Source organism: Stenella coeruleoalba, assembly GCF_951394435.1.
Source record: "Stenella coeruleoalba genome assembly, chromosome: 9".
In the NCBI taxonomy this organism is placed as follows: Eukaryota; Metazoa; Chordata; class Mammalia; order Artiodactyla; family Delphinidae; genus Stenella; species Stenella coeruleoalba.
Genome location: NC_137155.1, coordinates 2,602,211 through 2,619,322, shown reverse-complemented (window position 1 = coordinate 2,619,322; position 17,112 = coordinate 2,602,211).

Below are 17,112 nucleotides of genomic sequence, written 5' to 3'. Positions count from 1 at the left end.
TTCTATTGCTGTGGTGTTTAAATCTGAGCTCGCTAGAGCTCCTTAGGGGCTTTGCCATTTTCTCTACTTGCGAGCCCTGCCCCTGATCGTCTAAGTGATTCTTTTTTTTTTCTTTTATTAAGTGCTGAGAGCATTTAACATGAGATCTACCTTCCTAACACATCTTTAAGTGCACTACACAGTAGTGTTGACCACAGTCACACTGTTGTCCAGGTGGGCTCCAGGACTTCCCACCTTGAATAACTGATACTCAGAACAGCCCTGCCCCATTTTCCCGACCCCCGGCCTCTGGCAATCACCCCTCTGTCCCTGTGCATTTGATTGTTTTAGATTCCTCATATAACTGGGCTCTTGCAGGATTTGTCCTTCTGCGTCTGGCTTATGTGACTCAGCACAAAGTCCTCCAGGTTCATCCGTGTCTTCAAGTGATTCTGACTTGGGCTCAGGAGCCAGTAGGAGATGGCATTCCAGGGAAAACCTCGGGACCTGCTCCACCCCCCACCCCCACCCCATCTCCTTTTTGTTCCTAAACTCTGTTTTCTTTGTCCTTATTTCTACCTGACTCTGAGCTCCCTCATCCAGCCCTTACGTGTGTGTCTGGCCCCTTGGGATTTAGCATTAACCTGGTCCTGCCGGCCCGTTTTGAACTTGGCTCTCTCTGATGGCTTCTGTCTTGACTCATTGCTTTAGCGCCCAGTCACTTTGGAAGGAACGTCATATCCTCTTCCCGCTTCCTGAGAAAGGCAAGCCCTGAATGACTCCCAACTTCCACCTGGCAAGACAAGTCCCGTGCCTTTCTTCCCTGTTTGGTTTGAAAGGAGGAGACGAAGGATTCATATTACATCCCCCTCCTTTACCCTCTTTAAAGGGCACAGTAAGAATAGATACCTCATTGAGAAAAGTCCGTAGTTTACATTAGGGTTCACTCTTGGTGGTGTACAGTCTATGGGTTTGGACAAATGTATAATGACACGTATCCATCATTTTCACAGCCCTAAAAATTCTCTGTATTTCCCCTATTCATCCCTTCTCCCAACACCCAACCTGTGGCAACATCTGATCTTTTTTTACTCTCTCCATAGTTTTGTCTTTTTCAGAATATAGATGGAATCATAGAGCCTTTTCATATTGGTTTCTTTCACTTTTAATATGCAATTCAAGTTCCTCCAAGTCTTTTCAGGCCTTGGTAGCTTATTTTTTCAGAGCTGAATAATATTTCATTGTCTGGCTATACCAGACACTGTTTATCAATTTACCTACAAGAGGGCATCTTGGTTGCTTCCAAATTTTGGTAATTCTGAATAAAGCTGCTATACACATCGCTATACAGGTTTTTGTGTGGATGTAAGTTTTCACCTCATTTGGGTAAATACCAAGAAGCACAGTTGCTGGATCATATGGTAAGAATATGTTTACCTTTGTAAGAAACTGTCAAACTGTCTTCCAAAGTGGCTGCACCACTTTTTCATCCCCATCAGCAATGAATTCCTGTTGCTCCACCACCTCACCAGCATTTGGTGTTGGTGTTGTCAGTGTTCCGGATTTTGACTTTCCCTAATGACATATGACATGGAACATCTTTTCACATACTTTCTTGCCACCTGTATATCTTCTCTGATAACATTATCTTTTTTGATAAGTTTAAGGTCTTTGGCCAATTTTTAATTGAGTTGTTTGTTTCCTTACTGTTGAGTTTTAAGAGTTCTTTGTATATTTTGGATTAACAGTTCTTTATCAGATGACAGTGCCATTTGCAAATACTTTTTTCCCAGTGTGCGGGTTGTCTTCTCTTCCTCTTGACCTTATCTTTCACGGGACAGAAATTTTTTACCTTAATGAAGTCTAGTTTATCAATTATTTCTCTCGTGAATTGTGCCTCTAAACGTCCTTGCCATACCCAGGTTTTCTCCTATGTTAGCTTCTAGGAGTTTTACGGTTTTGCATTCTACATTTAGGTCTGTGATCCATTTTGAGTTAGTTTTTGTGGAAGGGTATCTAGATTTTCTTTTTTTCTTACATGGGGATGCCCAGTTGTTTCAGCATCATTTGTTGAAGAGACTATCTTTGCTCCATTGTGTGGTGTTTGCCCCCTTTCACAGATCAGTTGACCATATTTCTTTGGTTTTATTTCCAGGCTCTCTACTCTCTTCTATTGATCTCTTTGTGTGCTCTCTCACCGACACAGCATTGTTGGATTACTGTAGCTTTATGATCAGTCTTGACGTCAGGGAGTGTGAGTCTTCAACTTTGTTCTTATTCAACATTGTGTTGGCAGTTCTGGGTCTTTTACTTCTCCACACAAGCCCTACTATATAAGGTACACCATATGGTACACCTCTCCATATCAACTTTAGGATCAGTTTGTCGATATCCACAAAATAACTTTCTGGGATTTTGATTTGGGCTGCATTGTATCTATAGACCAAGTTGGGAAGAACTGACATCTTAACAATATTGAGTCTTCCTATCCTTGAACATGAATATCTCTTCACTTATTTAGTTCTTTGACTTTGTTCATCAGAATTTTATTCTTTTCCTCATATAGATCTTATACAAAGTTTGTTAGATTTATACCTAAGTATTTCATTTTTAGGGTGCTAATCTAAATGGCATTACATTTTAAATTTCCAATTCCACTTGTTCATTGCTGATATATAGAAAATCAATTGACTTTTGCATATGAACTTTGTATCCTGCAACCTCACTATAACCACTATTAGTGGTTATAACCACTTATTAGTTCTAGGATTTTTGTTGTTGTTGTTGATTCTTTCAGATTTTTACATAGACTATCATGTCATCTGTGAACAAAGTTTTATATCTTCCTTCCCAATCCATATACGTTTTATTTCCTTTTCTTATCTTATTGCATTAGCTAGGGCTTCCAGTACAACACTGAAAAGGAGTGCTGAGAGGGGGAAACGTTTGTTTTGTACCTCATCTTAATGACAAAACTTCAAGTTTCTCATCATTAAGTATGAAGTTAACTTTAGGTTTTTTGTAGATATTCTTTACCAAGTTGAGGAGGTTCCTCTTTATTCCCAGTTTACTGAGAGTTTTTCAGCCAAATGGTAAAGTCTGATTTTTAACATGTACCTATAAATATTAATTATACATGACATGTCAGGATTTGTGCTGATAATGGGAACAGACCCAGGCTTCTTTCCCACGCAGTGGTTAAGTCATTGTGAAATTTCCTTCACACACACTCACACACATGTGCTGCACGTGCTCCACTCAGAGGGACTGCCTGCTTCCATTCAGGTTCCAATGGATTCATACCAGGTAGTTTCATTTTCATGGTTCTTTTTAATGATGTCCAAGAATTTCTTGTCCAACAGTAATGTTATGGTTTTTCTTTCGGGGTCTTGCTTCTGTGACATCACCATTTTTAATTTTGCAAGTTTTCTTTTCCATAAATGTGTACTCAGGGATCTCTTGACAGATCTTGCACTCCTTTCATTTATTCCTAACCCTGGCCCATGAGTACACATTGAATTGTTAGTTTCCTGACACATTATTAATATGATGATTACCACTATAGTTTCCCAATAAATAGCTCCAGTTACTTTTGCCTGGGGACAACTTCTTGCTGTAATAGAGACAATTTAACATAAGTATGGGGCTCAGATAAACATCACAGGCTTGACTACAGTTGGACGGACTAGGGCAGGTTGGGACTGCCATCCTCTTCCCTCCCAAAACATTGATTTATTCATTTCATTCTAATACTTTTGGTTGCTCTATGTGCCAGGAATACTGGGGATACAGCAACAAAAGATGGATAAGAAAGTAAAACATCTCTACCTTTAAAGAGTTTATTTTCAAGGCAGAAGAAGTTACAAAAAACAAGGTGAAAAGGTACAGAAATAAAATACCAGATATGTTAGCTGGTGATAAGTGCTGTGGTTGAATATAAATGAGGAAATGGGGACAGGGCTGGGGACTTACAGAGAAGGTGACATTTGAGTAAAGACCCAGAGGTAGTAAGGGAGTGAGTTTGTCATCATTTATGGGGGATAATCAGAAGACGAGGGAAGAGCAAGAGTAGAAGTAAGTGATGGAGCTTGCCCGGCACACCCCATGCATAGCAGTGGGGAGAGATACGGTCAGAGAGGTCAAGGGGATGAGATGGGGAGGGACTCACAGGCCACCATAAAGACTTTGGCATCAACTCAATATGAAGGGATGCCATCAGAGTTCTAATGGAGAGGAGACAGGCTGTAACTCACATTTCAGCAGGACCACTCTGGGGCCATGTAGAGAGTGGATGAAGGGAGAGCAGGCGTGGAAGTAGGTGAGCACTCATTCTCCCTAACCCACTGGCTCCTCCTCCATGTTTTCTGCTACACACAACTTGGGAATGGAGCCCAGTCTGGGGTCCCACCACCAGGTGGTGTCTCCTGTCAAACACAGGTCACGGGATTTCAAAGTCAAGTCCCTTTTCTTCCTCTAAGTTTGCACCTCCAGATGCTAGGCAGACCTGTCCCAAAACAAAACTGTGGGCAGGGTCTATAGAACACCAAAGAGAAATCCTCCTGGATAGACAGAGGGAAGGGGCTCACAGTGCAGCATCTACCATATGGCAGCTTAGGCAAGTTCTAGGCACTTGACATATGTGATTTGATTAACCATCACAACAACCTGTAAGATTCAGAATTGCTGGGGGTTCAAGGTGGACTTTGGTGAGCAATTTCCTCCCTTTACCTCTTTCTCCCTCCCGGAGTCTCACTGATCTGAAAAAAAGTGTGGCAAATAATTAACTTGATTATGAAAAGTAGGTAGCTCCCTGGAGAGGTAGATTAGAGGGAACAGTGGACTTCACAATTCAGTCTCCAGCTGAGGCCTCAGGAGCTCACAAACCCAAGATTACACATTTGGTCCCAGGCTAAATGAAGCCCTACCTCAGGGAGCTAACTGTAAGATAAAGGTGGAGCACGCATAAGCTGAAACTTGAAGCCATTAAAACTGTGCACTGAAGGCTGTCACCATTTTCCCCCTACTGAGGAAGAATGAGTAAAGGTTAAGGAGGAAGAGCTAGACCTTCCTCTTGCTGGATTACCTGGGGCAGGTGGGGGAGACAGAGGTGAATGAGTGAGGTTGGGTTGGAGGGACATACTTGCGTTGCCTTAAATGCCCATCCGGTCTGGGAGACCCCACCCCTTGTCTTTGAGGTGCTCAAACTTTCATGTGAACGTGTGAGGAAGAAGAGGGGTTCTATCATTCCCACTGTCCTCCACAGGAAGCATTAACTGAAGGTCAGGACAAGATGTGCCTCAGCTGTTGACTGATCCCAGAGGCTGTGAGGGCCAATGACAGGCAGACACATTCTTCCAGCAACAGAGAGATGTGACCAGAGACCTAGGGTCCAGGGTCTGAACTCCCAGACAGGGGAGAATAACTCAGGACCGTGATGACTCACGCACCTTGAATGAGCTCTGGGAGATGGAACATCAGGCCACCCACAGGGGTGCTGAGGTCACTATTAGGATCTAAATGGTCTCCAAAATTCATTTGTTGAAATGCTAACCCTCAGTAACTCAGAGTGTGACTGTATTTGGAAATAGAGTCTTTAAAGAGGTAGTTAAATTAAAATGAGTTTATTAGGGTGGGTCCCAACTGAATAGGACACTAGGACACGGACAGGCACAGAGGAAAGACCATGTGAGGACACGGGGAGAGGACAGCTATTCCAGCCAAGGAGGGAGGGCTCAGGAGGAACCAGCCCTGCAGACACCTTAATCTCGGACTTCCAGTCTCCAGAACTGTGAGAGAATAAATGATGCTTAAGCCACCCCATCTGAGATATTTTTTTATGGCAGCCCTAGCAGACTAGTACAGCTGCCTTGACAATGATACTGGCTCCTTTGGGTCTCTAAGCAGCATTATGGCTCTAATGCCCCAAAAGAGATGGAGCCTTGCATCAACGTGACTCAGAAATAGAGTTGTGTTTGTGAACAGGATTGCGAACACCCTTGCTGCAATTCTGGTCCTGTGACCTCCACATCTGTTGCCTCCTTCCATCAGCTTCTTCACCCTCTGCCAGGCCACACCCGTCTCCTCCATCATCAGGACTCTAGTTGGGTTCCCCTCCACCCCCTCATCACTGCACATCAAACACGCCATGGCATGACTTCCCTGCAACATGCTGACCCAGCAACACGGTGAAAAGCCTGCCCTTATTCCAAGATTTTGGCAGAATCTCTTTCTCTGGGGCGTGTTCCTTCACTCTTCCCTGGCACTCACGTTTGGATCCTCTTCCATCTGTTAGAACCTGCGCTCCCACGTTTTCTGTTTGTGTTCACACAGTCAGAATGGCACATGAGCAGAAGCTGTGCCGCTCCTGTATTCTGCACCCACAGCAGACATTACTAGGTGATCGGTCACTCCCAGCCATTCAGTTCATTCAGGCATGAAAACTGTTCTCCATGCGTCTTTAGGTGGCGACGCCGATGGATAGAGCAGTGAAGAAGAGAGAAGATGATCAGCCTGTGAGAAGACAGTTGCTGCCCGTGGGTTTCATCTTCTCCTTTAGCAGGAACGCAGACTGCAGACACGTACACGCACACACACGCAGATGAGCCTTGCCTCCAGCGGGAAGACGGGCATATTTACTGCTTGCTGGTCCCTGGACTTGTTGACTGACCTTACACACGTCTCCCTTACGTCTGGATTGCCAAGTGAAATTCTACCCTTCGATCGCTCCCTTTGGAAATTCCCTAATTGCCACAGTAAAAACCTCCCTTCCCTCCCCAGCTCTGCTGGCCCTCAGCCTTGAGATTTCCTAATGGAAACCGCTCACTTCTCCTGGACTCCCAGGGGGTAATTAGGAGTCTGGGACTACAGCTCCCTTGCTCTCCGAAGTATGAAGGCAAAGCCATTGCCAAAACTGCTGTCGATGTCAACGCATCCCTTCCTTGAAGAGAGCATACGAAGGGGTTGTTTCATGTTGACTGTCTCTGTATATTTATTGACTGAAACATTTGCGCTGTTGATTTTCACATTTGTAATTTTAGACCACAGATGCCGAGCATGTTTAATCATAGAGCAAAGCTCACATTTAATGAGAAAAATGTCAAGTATATTGTTATCCACCATAAAAGCTGTGAAAAATATCTCTGCCATCTGCAATGTGCCTTCTGCTGTTGCATCTAAGAATTTTACTAGTAACAATGTGAAATTAACAGTAGGGCAAACATTTAAAAATGGAAACGTGCTGAACTTCCTCCTACAAAACCAGAAAGAAGTACAGACCATCCCTCAAACTCATGTCCGTATCCCTTGCCCAGATTCCTGCAATAACCTGTGACTGGATCTCTTGGCACCCTGTTCCCCCAAATGCATCTTCAACATTGCTGCCAGAATGATTTTCTAAATCCTAGACCTGGCTGTCTACTCAAACACTTTATATGGTATTTCCTTTCCCCAGCACTGCCAGCTCTGTGACCCAGCTCCTGGCTGTCCTTCCAGCCTCCATAACCACACCCTCATGTTGCCCAGGCCAAGTCACTGATCACTGACTGACCTCACCATACCACGTTGTCTCTGATGGGACACGTTTGACCTCAAATGTCACCCCCTCTGTGACGCCTGCGGGCAGAATCAATTGGTTTTCTCTTTGTGTGCAGGGAGCAACATATGTCCACCTCTATAGGAGGACTTGTCATGTGAAATCCTAACCCTAAGACCAGCGTCTTCCCAGTTCAACTCTGAGCTCCTCTGTTGCAGGGACAGTCTTTCCTCTACGGTCACTGTCCAGCCCAGTCCAGCCCAGCCCCTGCCGCCATGACGCAAGCTTCTATGTTTTGAATTGACTTGGATGATAACAAAGTCACTGTAAAAGGGGCAGGAGAAGTGGATGAGGTTTCCTCCCCAGGAACTTGCTCTTTTGACTCTGGCAATACAAAACCTTGCCATTATGCCGCCCGTGTTTATTTCTAGGGTTTCTCTCTGTATTTTAGCTCTCTCTCGTACTGAAAGAAATGACAGCCCTGTCAGTCAGAGAGCAACTGATCGTGATAAAAATTCTCCTTTTAGACAGTGAGTTCACTTGTTCTTAGGTCATTCTTCACCACAAACTGCAGGCTCATTATACGAGGGGACTGTGGTATCTCTGTGAAGCCACACGCTTAGAAGTTTATAATTTGCCTCGACAGATGACTCAGGTCTGGAGATTTCACTGCTTATTTGAGCGTGGCTTGGGTGGGGACGTGAGGGTAAACATGGCCTCATCTTGCACACTGGCACGGACCTGTAGATTCCAGGGAGCAATACCTGTTCTCGGGAAAGATGCCTGCTTCTTGTTTGGGTGCTGGCGAGAAGGAGCAGTTCTCTCCTCTGGGACAGACACCTGCCCGCTCAGCATGTATCAGCCAGCTCTGTTCCTGACACCCCACCCTCCCTCCCTCTGAGTCCCACCAAGACTTCAGTTGCAAGAGATAAACTCACCTTACGTGATTTTCAGCAAGAAAAATGGAACTTTGGTAGGATATTGGGTTATCTCAGGAAACCCAGAGAAAGGACGCATTGGCAGGCTTCACGTGGAAGTGGAACCAGGAAATAGCAGGAAATGAACTCCAGGCAGGCTTTCCCTCTCCACCCTCACCCCAGGTCCCACTCTGGAAAACAGGGCCAGCTCTGAGGTCATAGGTTCACAGAACTCCGTTCAGAGACCAACCAGGTCCTCCCAATCTTCTGATCTCCCAGCATGAACCTAGTTTCTGCCAGGAATCTGATTTCCCAGGAGATAGATGCATGTGATATGCAGAGAGCCTGTCCCTGCAGGGGAAAGGGTGTGGACCGCATGGACACCCAAGACGATGGTGGCAATCCATCCCCTCCTATCCTTGCCTTGTACCAAATCTTCTGGAGCAAATAACGGGCAGGTTGACAGGGGAGAACATCTACTCCCACCTGCTCTCCATATCAGTCATGTGGTCTGGCTTGGGGTGAACTGTATCCCCTCAAAAGATGTTGGAGTCCCAACTCCCAGTATCTCATTTGGAAATGAGGTCTTTCCAGATGAGGTCAAGTTAAGATAAGGTCTTCCAGTTGGGACTTAATATGACTGACGTCCTTATAAAAAGAGGGAATGTGCAAACCAAGCATGATTTATGCTTGGTTATGCTGTCAGACATGTTCCACTAAAATTCTAAAAAGGAAAAAAGCCCTGGAAACAATTCCAGAATAAGCTATATATTATGAATGTGATTAATAATGGTGAGAATGCAAAACTAATTGAGTTGAGGAGACATGGTTCTTTCCTTTTATGGTCAACGTGCAAAACGTTGTGGTGCCTCACCAGATAAACGTTAAGCCCATTATTACACACACACACACACACACACACACACACACACACACACACACACAAAGAGGAAATGTGGGCACAGAGTGACATGCACTTGCAGAAACCACGTGAGCGTGAAGGCAGATGTCAGCAGAGGGATGCCAGAGATCACCAGCAAACAGCCAGCAGCTAAGGGACAGGCATGAGACAGGTCCTCATCACAGAAGGAAGGAAGCAACTCTGCCAGCACCTTGATCCCAGACTTCCGGCCTCCAGAACTGAGACAGCACATTTCTGTTGCCTAAGCCACTCAGTCTGTGGAGATTTGTTATGGCAGCCCTAGCAAACCAACACACGGCCCTTCACAAAAAAAGAGCCAGGCTGGGCGGGGTTAAGGTGATCTTTCTGTTGCCCTCAACTTGGAAGGGGTGAGAATGACTTGGGCACTACCACTGAGGCCATAACTTATCCTCAACACGGATGGTCCCTGAATTGGAGATTTTCCCTATAGGCAGGTCAAGAGGGTTGAGTTTAAGTGTTCAATTACCATATATATATTATATATAATATATGTGTAATATAATATATATATATATATATACACATAAAGTATAGACTGAATGATTCCCCTTAAAATTCATACATAGAAATTCTAACTCTAAGGTGATGGTATTTGGAGATGGGGCCTTTGACAGTTGATTAGGTCATGAGGATGAAGCCCTCGTGATGGGGTTAATGCCATTATAAAAGAGACCCCAGAGAGCTAGACACAGTGAGAAGATGGACATCTAAGAACCAGGAAGCAGATCCTCACCAGACACTGAATCTGCAAGAGTCATGATCTTGGACTTCCATCTTCCAGAACTGTGATAAATAAATGGTGTATTTATATATAATATATGTATGTATATTTACCAGAGAAGTCACATAGAAATAGAGAACTTCAAAATCAAAGAAAGCTTTCTGTTTTGAGGAAATACTTTTCTTTTGACCATTTGTATTATTCCTTTTACCCACTGTTCTCTTAGGCTCAGTAGTGGATTTTTATTTGAGACATTTTTCTTTTTGGCAAAATTATTGGTTGGAACTGTTGGTGGAATTCTCTCTTTTTCTGGAAATCAACTAAAAACCCAGGTTGAGAACTGCTCATCTATTAAGCATAATTCAGGCTGAAAGAGGAAAGGGCTGGGTCTGTCCACCATGCCTGGAACTGTGCTGTCCAAGGTGGCAGCCAATGGCCACGTGTGGCTTTCAGTTACAATTAGTTAAAATTGAATGGACTTCCTCAGGCACACCAGTCAGGTGCTCATCAGCCACAGGTGGCTGCCTCATCACAGAGCTTAGCTGTAGAGTGTTTTTGTCCTTGAGGACAGCTCTGTCATGCAGTACTTACTGCTCAGGAGAAGCAAATGCTGGAGTACAAAGACATGACCTTCCAATTCCAGCTCTGCAATTTCCTGATCATTTGCCTCACCTGAGGCAAAGTGTTCTCTGTTTTTGAGCTTTTTATTCCCTTCCTACTAAAAGAGAAAGAAAAACAGCTTTTTCCCCTAATGGACTTGACTTGGGATTGAAAGGAAATGGATGAAATTGGTTTAGTGCAACAGATATGAACCAGGCATTGTAGACAAAGACATAACACATCCTCCTAGCCTCATGGGGCTTGCAGCCACATAGAGACAGACAAGGTTTTAAAAGAATTCTAATACAGGCAATAACAAATATGTGTGAGATATTAAGATAGGATGAAATGATGACACAAAGATGGAAGGATTCCTTGGAGGGCTGTGCAGGCATTTGCAGAAGACTCCAGCTAGGAAGTGTTTCTAAAAGAGACAGTGTTGAGGATTAATAGGAGTTTGACAGGCAGATAAGGTGCCCCCTAGTTTTCTGGTATGGAATACATACAGTAAAATCTAGATCTCTCCTTTCCTACACTATTCCTTTCCTGTGTTTATGGATCTAATTAAGGAAGCATTCAAACTTTGTTTTCCAGAACACACTATTCAAACAACATCTTGAATGAAAATGTGATATATAAAAAAAATGTTAAAAAGATGCTGGGGATTCTACTTCTGGCCAACACGGGGTAACAGATGTCGTATTTATCCTCCTGACTGGAAAAAAAATAACAAAAGTTAAGAAATAACAGTTTTCAAGATACCTGACAACACTTAAGAAAAGACAGTGATCACCAAGAAACAGGAAACAGATTAGATGAGACCTGAAATTGTAGCAGCACACAGGGAGTGACCCAGGAGCCAGAAGACTCCATAATTTGAGGAGACAGAGCTGAGAGGCCAGTTTGTTAGGCAGTCAGAGTTCACAGGTCAGAGTGCAGGAGGGAGAGAGAGAGAGATCTGCAAAGGTTCCCCTAGGAGTATTCACAAGTACTGATCTCTGAATTAATGTGAAGACATTACCTGAGGCCAGGGTTAAGAACCCAGTAATCCCGGTAATGATCATGGGGAACACTACTGGAACTCACACACCAACCAGATGGGAAACTTCAAATATCACGGGGGTAGAGTAGTCAGAAGGATGTGCCAGGGTCCAGCACATGTGGGCTCTGCTCTGGTCCATGCCCTGGCTGGGAGGGGCCAGCCTGAGGTCACATGCACAGGCCCTGGTGGTCAGCAGCATGCCATCCTTCCTTGGTCCTGCCTAAAAAAAAAAAAATTAAATAATTTTAGTTTTCAAGCAGCTCAACTTTTTCCTAGAAGAAACTTGCAGAATATTTATGAGAATACAAAAATATCCAGTCCTCAACAAGGTAAAATTCACAATGGCTGCACTGTGAACAAGATTCCCAGGCATTCAGAGATGTCAGAAAATACCTAATAAGGAGGAAACACCACCAGTGAGAATGGACCCAGAAAGGACACACATGTAAGAATTATCAGACAAAGATATTAAAAGCTATTATAATTGTGTTCTGTATGTTCAAAAACTTAGAGCAAAATATGACAGGTATTCCAAAGACACAAGCTGAATTACTGGAGATGGAAACTGTAACATCTGAGACTGATGATGCACCGCATGGAATTAATGGCATACTAGGCATTGTGGAAGAAAAGATGAGTGAACTTAAAGATGAAGAAATAGAAATTTTCCAAAATAAAACATATAGAGAAAAAAGAATAATAATAAAGAGATGAAGGGAGGCTCAGTGCACTGTGACACGAGCCCAAGCAGCCTAATAGAGATGTCCTTGGATTCCTCAAACGACAGAGGAGAAAGTAGCTGAAAGTTTTCCTAATTCGTTGTCTTTATAAAGTCATATATCTAAGAAGCTCAATGAACTTCAAGTACCAAAAAACGTGAAAAATAATTAAGTCAAGGTACATCATACTCAAAATACTCAAAACCAATGATATAGAAAAAAATCTTAAAAGCAGTCAGTGGGGGAGAAAAACTATTGCATAAAGAGCAACAAAGTTAAGCAAGACAGCAGAATTCTTGTTAGAAAAGAGTAAGCGACTAGAGAGTGGAGTAACATTTTTAAAGTATATTTTTAAAAAATCCTGTCAATCTAGATTTCTATACCTAACAAAGATAATTACTGAAAAGCAAACAAAATAAATAACTTTTCAGTTATAGAGACCTGCAAAAGAAAAATGATACCAGATAGAAATCTATATCTACACATAATAATGAACCTCACCAGAAATCATAAATATGTGTGTAAATTAAAAATGACTTTTGGGCTTCCCTGGTGGCACAGTGGTTAAGAGTCCACCTGCCAGTGCAGGGGACATGGATTCGACCCCTGGTTCGAGAAGATCCCACATGCCGCGGAGCAACTAAACCCATGTGCCACAACTACTGAGTCTGTGCTCTAGAGCCCATGAGACACAACTACTGTGCACGCACACCACAACTACTGAAGCCCTCATGCCTACAGTTTGTGCTCCACAACAAGAGAAGCCACAGCAATGAGAAGCCCACGCACCGCAACAAAGAGTAGCCCCCACTCGCCACAACTAGAGAAAGCCCGCACACAGCAATAAAGACCCAATGCAGCCAAAAATAAATTAATTAATTAATTTTAAAAGATGATTTAAAAAAATTTTTTTAAACATCTCTAAAAGGTAATTGACCACTTAAGCTAAAATAATAACAATGTAGTGAGGGGTTTATAACATATGTAGAAGTAAAACATATGACAAGAATAGCATGAAGAGCTAATAACAATAATATTAGTATCAGAAAAATAGAATTTAAGACCAAAATTGCTACTAAACACAAAAGGGATATTTTATAATAACAAAAGGATCAATCCACCAAAAATATATAACAGGTAAATATAAACACATATAAACCTAACCAAAGAACCCTATAATACATAAAGAAAAGACTGAAAGAATTGAAGGGAGAAATAGACAATTCAACAATAAGAACTGGGGACTTCAGTACTCTACTTTCAATAATGGATTAAACAACTTGACAAGATAAACAATGAAAAAGAAGATTAAACTACACTCTAAAGCAACCAGACCTCACAGACATCTCATGAATCCTCTACCCAACAACCACCCCAGACATGTTCTTCTCAAGTGCCTGTGAACATTCTCCAGGGCAGACCACAAGTTAGGCTACAAAATAAATCTAAATAGAATTTAAAGGCTTGAAGTCGTGCAAAGTATACTCTCTGACCAAAAGAGAATGCAATTAGAAATGAGAAACAAATGGGAATTTGAGAAATTCACAAATATGTGGAAAAGTGTTTTAATTTTAGATTTACAGAGAAGTTGCCAAGATAACACAGGGACTTCCTATACACCCTTCACTGAGTTTCCCCAAGTTGTTAAACTCTTTCACAACTATGGGATGTTAGTCACAACCAGGAAGTTAGCATTGGGACAAACCTATTAATGACACTGCAGACATCATTTGGATTTCATCAATTTTTCCACCAGTGTCCTTTTTCTGTCCCATGATTCCACCTGGCTTTCAGTCTCCTTAGTTCCTCCCATCTGTGAGAGTTTCTCAGCCTTTCCTTGTTTTTTAAGACCATCAATCACACTTTTGAAGAGTGCTGGTCAGGAATTTTGGATGATGGCCATCGAGTTGAGTTTGTCTAATGTTTTTCATGATTAGGCCGGGGCTGTGTTTTTTGGAATGAATCCCACAGAAGTGAAGTGTCCTTCTCACTCGTCCTGTCAGGGGTCCCTGACATCAACATGACGTGTCACTGCTGAGGTTGACCTTGACCTGGGTTAGGGTGGGGCCTGCCAGGTTTGTCCACTGGAAAGTTACCATGTTTCCCTTTCCATACTCTCTCAGAGGAGGTGAGTCCCTAAGTCCACCCATACTTAAGGGGAGGGGAATTAGGCTCCACCTACATCTTAGAGCGGGCAGTATCTACACAGACACCCCCTCTACTGTTTGTAGTTCTTCAGTAAGGAGGGCTCATCTCTTCTCCCTTATGTATTTACTTTTTCACTCATTTTTTGCATCAGCGCAGACTCATGGATTGTTCTGGCTTTGGCCATGGGGCACTCTTTCAGGATGGTTCCTATGCCCTTTTGACATGTTCCCATCCTTCTTTTATTTTCCAAATGTGTCTTTACCTTCAGCGGGCAGATATAATGGTTTCCACTTTTCTGCAGCTCCACCAGTTTCTGCAGAGGGTTGAGCGTGTGCTGTCGTTACTGCTTACTCTGGTTCACACTCTACTGTGTGCGCGTTCCCTAGTCAGTGACCGATAAAAGCTCACTGATGGATTGAAAACAAAAAGGCGGAAGAGGGAGCAGATCCCTTGCTGCTTCTCTGCCACATGCCACCAGGGCCCTGTGTTTGTTTGTTTTCCTTCAGCTTTGCTAGAATTTCTTCATTGCAAATACAAGAAAGTAACTATCTTTTGTCCCATTATAGAGCAGTTGTCAGGAATATATCGGCTTCTTCTGCCACTTGTTTAGGGTGAGAAGATCTTGATTCTTCATGCTTAGAATAAGAAAAAATAGAGGACACGTACCAGTCCTTTGGGCTTTGTTTCCAATGAACAAATCAAGGATCCCATCACAGTGAAACTGGGCTGCCTGGTGAGTTTCACGGTGGTGAACAGGATGTGTTCTTACTGAACCCCGATCTCCGTCTCTTGTCAATAGTAATTTTTAAAAAGCTACTCTCGTGGTCACGATGGAGAGATTTACAGATGTTCCAGGAAAGCTCTTCGTCTGGAATTTATGCAGCAAAGCACATATTGACTTTGTGTCCCTCAGAGCACCAGGATTTATTATTCCTGAAGATGTAGTAGCCCTGACTTTGGCTTGGTCAATATTTATCTCATGAGTCGATAAATCTGCCATAAATTTCAACAAAAGCCAACAGCTTCTGATCCTGGACTGTGCTCTGCAGAGACCCACACACACATTCTGGCTCTTTTTCGTAGCGAACCACTGGTGAAACCTGTGAAGTATTCTCAGGGATGCTTTATTTTTAGTGAATTCGGTCTGGTTATGACAGCAGAGTCTTATCCAAATAATGTGGGTGGAAATTATAGACTCTGAATCTTTTTGTCTTTTTTTCAGTCGTTTTGACCAAAGGATCTTCTGCTTAGCGCAGTTTTTTCAAAAGCTGATCTAAATGCCAACCTCAGCCCAGCCAGGGAAGGTGACATGTGACCTCTCATTCCTGTGCCCGTCACTCAAGGCTTAATCTTAGTTGCCCTTTTTTAATTTTACCAGGGCGTGATCTCCTACTAGCCTTCCATGAGCTGAAAATCCTGGTTCGGTGTTTGTTGGTTGAATAGTTTGTCACCGTTTAAAACTACAGAGTGCCCCAGGGGCAGCCAAAGAGCCTGTCTCCTCTACCTGGAAGTGACCTGGTGGTCGTGTCGCCAGATGACTCCTCCTCTAGAGCTTGAAAGGACCTCTCCCCACGATGAGGCCCCGCGCAGCTCCCCTCGGGTGGAATACGTAGTACAGTGTGTAAGTTTGTAGACACCAGCACTCCTGGTTGTGTGCTGTGTTCTGCCTACCCTTCACAGAGCACCGACATGGGGATGCCCGCTTGCCACACAATTGCTGGACTTTACCATGTGGTTTTACTGGGGCCCAAAGGGGCCTGACTCACAGAGAAAACAATTTAAATTTTTAAAAAATTGTAACTATTTCTTTGAATTTTAAAATTGCTTTCCAGGTTTACTGAGATGTAATTAACATATAACATTGTGTAACTTAAGGTGTACCACGGGATGACTTGATATACATTCATATTGTGAAATGAAGACCACGATAAGGTTAGTTGACAGACATCTGCTCACATAGTTGCCATTGATGTGTGTGTATCTTTTGCTGTTGCTTTTGCTTGTTTTATTAGCCTAGATTTCTGGAAACGTTAAGGTGGCATTCCCTGTTCTGTCTTTCACAGTAAGTCATCAAAACGTGAAACAGTCCCTAATGAAGGCAATCTCTCACCTTCAAGTGTCAGAGTAAGCATACAACAGAAAGTCTCTCAATCTAGGGCAGCGCGACTGTGACTGCTAGTTGGAAAAGGCAGGTGTTTCCAATCTTTCTTTGAAAACAAAGTATTGGACTTCGAGACGAGAAAGCTCTGCTTTGCCTCACAGAGAAGATGCTTTAAAGTCCACTCGGTGTTATCCTGCCCTGAAGAGAGCTGTTTTGATGTGTCAACAGGTGAATCTCTACAGAAGGTTTGCTTTCCACGTTCCACCATAGATCTCCACCTCATGGAGATCTTAGGAAAAGATTTTTCTGCTGCCCAGGTCACGTTTTCATTCATCAAGAAGACCTTGTGGTGGTGGTGGCAATGGTGGTGGCGGTCGTCTTTTGGAGGGGTTTTTGGAAGGGAGGGGTGGG